The following is a 9,785-nucleotide window of genomic DNA, read 5'->3' on the forward strand; positions in this document are numbered from 1 at the left end:
GTAAGAAATAAGGTTATAGCCATTGGAGAAGCTAGAACATGTAAAGGAGAAGTGTAGAAAAACGCATTTTATTGCATAAGCAAAAAAATGCATGTCAAAAGGTTGGTTAGCACGTTATCCATAGTTAATGCACTAATTGTGGTGTAAATCAAAAATTTACAAATAAAGTTGGAAAAAAATGAAGCAGAAGAGGGACAACCTAATGACCATCAATCGAAAGTCAAATTTTATCCAACATAAAGGAATGACTAAGAGAATAAAATCATTGCCATGTGTAACATGCTGAGAAAAGAGGCCTATATGATAACCATAATTTTGAAGGTTAAGGGAGTTGATTTGGGGTTTGAGTGTCTTTAGGCTAGAGTAACAACCTTAGGTTTGGACCTAAATTAAGTGAGATTGAACTATGACACTCATCTAGGTAAGTAGTTCAACTTACTAGGGCGAGAATGGAAGGACTTACTGAAGCGAGTGTGACATCTCATCAAGATGAGCAGTATGTTTCAAGAAATTTATAAATGGATGGCTCAGCCAAAAATAAAACAATGAGATAATGACTACCTCCTGATTTCAATGGTTAGTGTCAAGTTGGTGTCAAGGCAAGCTTTTGATTCTAATGATAAGCTGTTATTAACATATAGATTTAACATAGTTACTCTTATCCCTAAGTAAACTCCTACTATGATGATTATGCTATGCACACATAGACATATAGTATGCAACTCTAATAATATTAATCACGTTAAATCATACTCATCACAAAACCATCTCCAACATACTCCACAAATCTCATCATACACCACATATTATGTTATTCATTTCATATTCATATATACAAATTCTCAATTAATAACATTAAAATATAGATATAACACCAATCATGTCCTTGATTCAAGCACAATTCTCATCCAACACATAACTTTCCAAAACTTGCATCATTAAGTTTACAAATGCCCAATATATTTCAAACAATTCATCTCAAAAATTAATTAATTAACATATAACTACACAAATTAAATTTTCTTCAGTTAGCTCAAACCTTTGAGAGGCCAAAAGTTTACCCCTCAAAACACAAATTTCCAAAGCTCATGTCAAGCTTGAATGGTTCCAAATGGGTTAATCTATAATTAAATTACAAGAATAACCATTAACATCCTTATTTGATTAATTTCCTTACTTTAATCAACCTTTCAAACTCACACACAATATCATCTTCCACTATTCAACATATCTATTGGATTTACTAGATTTCTATAATTCACATTGTCATTAATGAGTCATTGAACACCATTAATGGCTATTAAACACTCTCAACCACTATCATAAATGCCATTTTTGGATATTAATGGCCCTTGCCAACCAATAACGCTCAAAACCATTAATACTATATTTAAATAATCTAAACAACTCTCATTAACTTTATTTTAGCTAATGGGTTCGGATCTATAACTCATATAAATTGAAAATCAACTCTCAAATACAAACTCTAACTCAAAAGCTTAAGAAAATTGATTGGAAAGGAAGAAGGATAGGTTAGAAGACTTACTCTTAAGATTTTCCAGCTTCAAAATGCCTTAAACCTTATTAAAATTGAAGCCCTAACAATGCAAAGATGACCTCCATCATTTTCTCATCTTATCTCTCCAATTTTCACATCATTTTTAGTCTTTTTATGTAGAAATTGTATCGTGTGCTATGGTGCTTATCCTCACATGTCGCGGCATATGGTACAGAGAGGTGAATTATGTGTTATGGTGGCTCATGTGTCGTGGCATGCTATCCATGCATCGTGACATATGACACAGAGTTATTTCCCTTTATTTTATCACTTTTTTCTTTCGAGTGGTTCGATTTCACTCTAGACTCAATCTTAAGACTGAAATTACAACCTAAAATATTCATTAGCTTTCTATAACCACAAACCATATTATCTTAACCCTCTTTAATCATTCGCTAACTCCATTTAACAAATTAAACCTAATTTCCTCCCTAATCAAGTAAGAATTAAAATTCAGGATGTTAAGGAAATTGTGGTCCAAACTAGAGTGAGGAAGCCTTTATTTGGGTAACCCTTGAGATGCTTATGAGTTCAGTTAAAGGAAATAAGGAGTTTATAAGGGAAATTGAGCATGCATAATCTTATATATATATATATATATATATACTCCTGTAAATTTCCATAGAGAAGAAAAGAGCAAGGAGGAGGCCAAGGCCTTGGGAACCAAACATTAGATATCTTTGAACTCTAGTGATTTTTGTAATGCATGAATATCTTATGATTTTACCAACTATAAAAAAATTTAATTGCATGTCTACTTCATATTAAATTGTGTATTTCGATATTTGAAGTTTCTTAATAGCACTGGGCAAACAATTTACAAGCTGAGCCAACCCACAAATTTAAACGGGCTGAAAAACCCAACCCAGCCTATTTTATTATAGGCTAGCTCGTATAAATGCACTAAAATTATATTTTTTTTCCTTGTATAAATATTGAATTCAATTAACAAGCACATAAAATTAAGAAATGACTATGGTCATCCTCATTTAAATTGTTCAGCAATCATTAATCAACACTTCTTGAGTCTAAATAAAGTCTACTCAAACGAAACAACAAATTAACAATCCACTCAATACAATGCTCAAAATAGCTCATGTTAAATTAATGATGACATTAGAAGCTTGTTCTACTTCATGATTATCTTCATCTAATATAATTAATTTAACTACACCATCATTGACATCATCATCTTCATCAGAAACTTTACCTAGCACACACATAGATCAACAATATATATTATAAATTAAGCATGTTAAACAAATTAAAAATAATAAAATTTATTATTTTGGAACAAATTACCATCATAATTCCATCTATTATACAAATAAAAACATTCTCTAGAAGGAGTGAAGATCGACACTTTATAAGAACACGTGAGCCAATGCTGAAGCTAATTCACTAGCTATTATAGTGATGGGAATGCTCAAGACATCACATGCAATTTTTGAAATGATTGGAAACCTATGTTGATTATTCTTCCAATAATCCAAAACATTCATTTCTAGAAATGCATTAAGATCAAGAGTTGTTTCTTCTAAATAATAATCTAATTTAAATTTTGTAATGGCAGAACCATCACGGATCTTTACTTTAAGGAAATCTTGTATTGAACTCAAATAAGTGTTAATAAATTGTCAATCAAAATAAAAATGCTAAGAAAAAATAGACAAAGTTAAAAAAAATTACACCATAAGCTTAAGATAATGCCTTTTTTTCATCCTTTCTTTTCTCCACAATGTTAGAAGGACCTATAGATGATTGATGAATTGATGTTGATGACGTTGGACCCAGAGATGATTGAGTAGTTAGAGATGAACCACTCATTTCTTTATATTGATCAAATATATAAATCAACTTGTGCTTGATAGCTTCAATCTTTGCATGGCCATGCAAAGGCCAATCAAAGGATAATAATGTTTAATTACTTCAAATTTCATTCAATGATCAATAACAGTACCAAGTGCAAGAATCATACTATAATCATTCCAATACTTGTGAAATTTATCTTTCATTTTTCTTTCCATTTCTTGAAGTGTAGGGTCATCACTCATCATATGCTTATTCAACAAGATTTTAATTCTTACTATTTGCAAGAAATATATATTTAAGGTTGGATAAGATGTTCCTGAAATCAAGTTGGTAAACATATCAAAGGGTTTTAATAAAGTACATGTCTCCTCCACTCTCCTCCATTCTTCAGTAGAAGGGCTAAACTTATAATTTTTGTCAGTTATAGAAAAGCTACTAAAAAGCATGATATATTTAATTTCACTTTTAAGCATTGTATATGCTAAATTCCATCTAGTGGGACAATCTGTTCTCAAGCCAATTGATGTGTCAACACCCCTAACTTGCTCAATGCACCTTTTAAAAGTAATCATCCTCATCTCTAATTGTTTAACATATTCAACACTCTCCTTGATCTTTTGCAATGTAGAACTTGTCACCTTTAAACCCTCTAAACTATTAAATTTAAAATGTGGACACAACATCTCACATGAAAAAATTCTCCATTGCATACCAACCTATTTTGCCAACTTAGTCTCTCTCTCAATATTTCTTACATGTTGTTATTTATTAAAGCATTATCTAATGTAATAGAAAATACTTTTTCTATCAATTCCCCACTCTATTAAACATTCATACACTTTTCTTGTCAATTCAACCCCATAGTGTGGTGGCTCCATCTTACAAAAAGAGAGTATTTTGCTATTCAACCCCCACTTGTCATCAACAAAATAAGCAATTAAACATATGTATCCTAATGAAGTTATTACAGTTTAACAATCAGATGTTAAACATATTCTAATAAGATTCTTTAATATTGTTTGCTTCAAAATTCTTTTTTTGATTAACATACAATTTCCTAACATCTGATATAACAGTTTTCCTAAAAAAAGGAGTGGCATCAAGATTTAAATATTGCTATATTTTTCTTACCCATTTGTATTCAACATAGGAATAAGGAAGGTCATGCTCAATAATAGCCATGGCAAACATCTCTCTTAAAACTCCAAGATCAATTTTTCTAGAAATAAGCTTTCCTTCTTGATTTAACATCATTACACCAACCTCATGATATTTTGTGAGGAGCTGACAAATTTGAACATGATAGTGAAGAGTAGAAGTCCCATGTGATCTACTACCTATCTTGTACATCATTCTATAACTATGACATTTTGCTTTTGGTATCTCATTAACAATTACCTAAGTAAAAGATTTCCAAATAGCATATCTTTCTTTTTTTATCTTTCTTTTTTTTCTTATTTTTCTCATTAGTACTGCTGCATTCCTCTCTTTCTCCATTATTAGTATTAAAAGGTCTAACATAAGCAATACTAGTATTTTCTAGCTCTAACTCATCATCAGTTTCAAACCCTTCTAAATCTAACTCATCATCTATGGAATCAATTTTTTGAGAAGCACCAGACATTTTATCTAACAAAATATAATTATATGAATTAGAGATCACTCTCAAAGCAAACATATCTAATAAAATATAATTATGTGAATCAAAAATCACCATCCAAATTCCAATCATACTAATAACTAATGGTTCCTAATTAAAGAAAATAATGGAACTTGTAAATAGAATCAGACACACAGGAGGTATAGAGGAAGTCAAGGAATTTAAGTGTGAGAAAGGGAGGAAGAGTAGATAAATACTAAGTTAGCTCTAGAATAAAGACAACAAGAATAAGCCACTGGATGAGATCACGTCACGGCGAGAACTAAGCCAAGACTAAGCCCTGCATCAATGAAAACCAGAGATAGTGAGCTAAGTTGAATAAGATTCAGTTAAGTAAAGTGAGAGAAGAGATTCAAGATTGATAAGGGAAAGAAAAATTCATAAAAGAGAGCCTCCGTCCATATAACTAGACTACCCAAGCTTACTAATCATGAGGTGTGACCTAACCAAAGATCACATTACTTACTCTTAGACCACGACTTCCCCCTTTCTCAAATCCCTAGGGTGTCTCATACCTTAGGTTATCTCCTCATTGAACTAGTGAAAAAAGCTAGGTTTTAGTCCTTCGACAAACTATAGGACAGTTCCTCAATAAACAGTGAGACAAGGCTATACCCTCGTACACTGAAGGGCAGCCTAAATACCATATGAATTTTTCTCTACTTTCAATCCCTAGGTGAACTCCCACCTACTGGTCATGTCATAGACAATACTCACTCTTTTCACTTTTTCCTTTGCTCATTATCAAAATCAACATATTGGGCTCACGACCAAGTGCTACCCAAGTGCACATCAATTTTTAATCTTTCACCTATATCACATACACCCATTTTTCAATCACAGTTGCTCATCTTTATCAAATCAATCACTCACTACTTATTCACAACATATCATCACATTCATCTTTCTAAGGACATTTGCATGTTCATAGTTCAAAAACATCTTGATCTAGCATTTGCATTTCAAACCATAATAACATTATGCATATTCAATTTGCATACATTCGTTGAAACTAACACATGTTTTCACATTGGAAATCAACCCATGCATACAACATTCACATTTAAAAGTTAATTTATAATCAATTAACATATAACTACCTAAAGTAGGCTTTCCCCCAGTTACCTCAAAAATTTAAGAGGTCAAAAGGTTTACCCCTCAATGTTATAGCTTTCAAGCTTGAATTTCCAACCCAAATAGGTGACCAAGAGCCAAAACTATCATCAACCAATTTGAATTTCATCAGCATTATCAACTTAAGTATTAAACACTCAATATCTACTTCTAAATTATCCAATATTCACTTCATAAGAGTTTAAGCCTATCCCTTAGGTTAATTAATTACCTTTATTCTCTAATAATATTAGTGAACCATTAAATTCCCATTAATGGCATCACAATCTTCCAACCACCCATAATAAATGAAATTTTAGGATATTAATGGTGCCCAACAATCCAAGACACCAAAAATTCATTATACTAGGTTTAGATACTCTAATCTACTCCCATTAACTCCATTTGAGTTAATGGATTTATACCTATAACCTATATGGACCGAAATTATCATCCTCATTCAAACCCTAACTCAAATCCTTAAGAAAATGGAAGAGAAAAGGAGAAAAAATGTTTAGGAATCTTACCTTGGATGATTTAGAGCTTCAAACCTTTTTAAATCCTTCCTTAGATTATGCCTTAATAGAGCTTGTTGCGTATCTTTCATTTCTCACTCCTTTCCTTTCTATTTCTATCTCATTTTGTGACTGATATCTATAAAATTTGTACTATTCACTATGGCACCTATCCCCACATGCTATGGCATATGGTATAAGGAAGGAAGTTCTCACCTGATAGCCCTATGCATTGTGGTGCATTGCACACGCACCGTGATATGTGACACAGAGACTTTTTAGCTTGTTTTGATCCACTTTTTAGTCTCGAAGTGACCCAATTTCACTTTGAACCTAAATTATAGTTGAAATTTCAACTAAAAACACATATTATTCTCCTTTAGCTACACACCACATCAACTTACTTAATTGTCCTTATTAACCTTAGTAAAGTAAGGAATTAAAAATTGGGATGTTACATTCTAACTTTAACTTTCCTTGGATATCTAAGCTTCTTTAAGGTTCTCCAGTAGACTACCAATAGAATAGTGCTTTACAGTAAATACTTCCTCTTTTGTATAATAATGGCTAAAAACATTAAATGCTTATGACAAAAGTGATTGAAGCTTATACATTTTGATAGAACAAAAGGAAAGCTCGATTATCAAAACAAATATTAGCAGCTAGAAGAATTTCGAGGAGATAATTGCATTTAGATATCATTTGATAAGGATATAGAGTGAACAAATTGATTATAAATGAAAAGAAGGATTAAAAGATGAGTTCTAATGACTTTTGGAAAAGGTACGAAAAACAAAGTATAAAGGTTCATGGTAGCACTGATGTTACTATAATCTAGCATTGGTGTTACAGTCATAGACAGACATAGAAAGAAAGTTTTAGCACAGATGTTATCCTTATAATACTGATGTAATCCAATATGTAAAAGATAAAGATTCTTGATATTTTTGGAAGAATTAGAATATTTTAAAAAGATTATTTAGCACCGATGTCAAAAGAAAATAACTCTAAAGTAAAATACTAATCATATCTCTTCGTAAAATAGAAAGAACAGTACTGATGTTAAGATGTTAGCACAAGTGTTGCATAAATTTGAGTAAAACTTAGTACAAGTGCTAACCAGGTAACATAGGTGTTGACATAACTTAACCAAAGATAAAGGAAAATAAGACCAATGTTGAAAAGGTATTACTAGTGCAAGGAAAAAGCTTCGAATAAGAGAGACTCAATTGCATAAGTTTAAAAGGGTAACATCGGTGCTAGAATGAGTAGGACTAGTATTATATGTACCAAGAATCAATAGAACAATGAAGATAATAGAGGTAACACCAGTGTTAAGGCATCCAGTACGGGTGTTATCAACACTTAGAAATATTTTTGAAGAAGACAACTTCAAGTACAGAGGATTATAGTTTAGTCAAATACTTAACTAACAAGATAGCATACATTTTGTTCGTATAAGCTCTCACTTAGTCAGTTTTAATGCTAAGCCAATTATTGTAATTAAGAAAGCCTGAAACGCACAAAACTTATTTTTATTTTATAATTATCAAAACTAGGGTTCAACACATGTGTGTGAGACTATGAATGTTAGGCTACTTCAACATAAAAAAAAGGTTTGCAAGCTAGCCTGTTTAACCTGTATAATTTTATGGTTTGGGCTAACCTAGCCCGTTTTTTAAAATGGGCTCGTTTTGTCAAGCCAATTAGTAAAAAATTGCAGGCTAACAGGTTAGCTTATTGGGTTGACCTATTTGCTTAACTTTATCTCTTAAGCCTAAATTAGTTTAAAGGTCTGCATTCATATTCATTATTTAAGAGATTTAAGCTAGGCTAGCTCTATTTTACTTGTTGAACTTTAATTTAAATTGAAAACATACTTGAAAATAGTTATTCAAGAAATTATGATTTTGAAAACAATCTTGATAATTACATATATGAGTAGTTGTCCTTAAATATCATGAAGAATAAATCTGGGTGAGAGATACGTGTTGGCTATTAAGGGGACTAGGCACATACCTAGGCAAGGAATTAACTTCTCAGTAAGGTGAGTAACATGCAAGCTAAAGTGAGGTGCTAAATTAGCCAAGGCAAAGGATGCTTCATTGTGTAGGCCAATTGGATGACTGAAACATGAAAGTAACTATTAAGGACTATGATTATTAATTATCCTAATATAATGTCGAACTATATATAAGATTTATACATTTAAATTATGGATAGTAGTAAGTCATAAAGGCTAGCCTAAGTTATTAAATTGATAATGATATTTAGCGTATTAAGAGTAGTAACAAGGTGCTACAACCACATTACCATGCCTCATAGCTAAAGCTCACTATGTCATGCTTAGCGATGAATACATTATCCATTGTGGCACACGTTACTTGACAACACTTTATTATCATGACAACAATCCAAAACTAACTTCAAGCACACATAACATATCACTTTGATGTTTAATTGTGTTTATTCAAGTGCCTATGGATAGATAATTTTGTAAACTAGCTAATAGCTTTGGTTTTAGACCAATCCCATATCAAATGAAGATTGGATGCCCTAAGTTATTTTATCACATTTTCTACTTCTAAAACTCAATCAAGTGTCTAAAACTAATATCAATAGCCATTATCTTAATTTGGTCTTTGAACCACACTAAATACTCATCAAAGCAATATTCCAAACATTCACGCACCTCATATACATTATACAATCAACTTTGACCTCTCAATAGCCATAATTCAAAAAGGGTAGAAATGTGAAGATTTTCATAAACAATGCCAAAACTAAATCTAAGTATTTCAAACATATTTAATATATCCAAACACACTTGCTTAAATATTTAGCTCCTACAAAGTATTAAAAATGAGGAATACAACCCCATATTAACCAAATAGACCTAAAAATGCCAAACCAATATCCATGACAACATACAAGTATCAAAATGACTCCTAGTTCGCATATACATTCAATCAATCTCTTTTATCATTTGGTGTTAAGCCAAGCCAAACTTTCTACATGGCTCTTGACACATCTGTCATGAAAATGAATAGTTTCAGCTAGGATGAATACTTATGGCTCTCATCTAGTTTCATGATTCTCTCTAGCTTTATTTCTAATTTTACTCACT

Source organism: Prosopis cineraria, unplaced genomic scaffold, assembly GCF_029017545.1.
Source record: "Prosopis cineraria cultivar Desert tree isolate PC_DT_omini unplaced genomic scaffold, ASM2901754v1 PC11, whole genome shotgun sequence".
NCBI classification, from domain to species: domain Eukaryota; kingdom Viridiplantae; phylum Streptophyta; class Magnoliopsida; order Fabales; family Fabaceae; genus Prosopis; species Prosopis cineraria.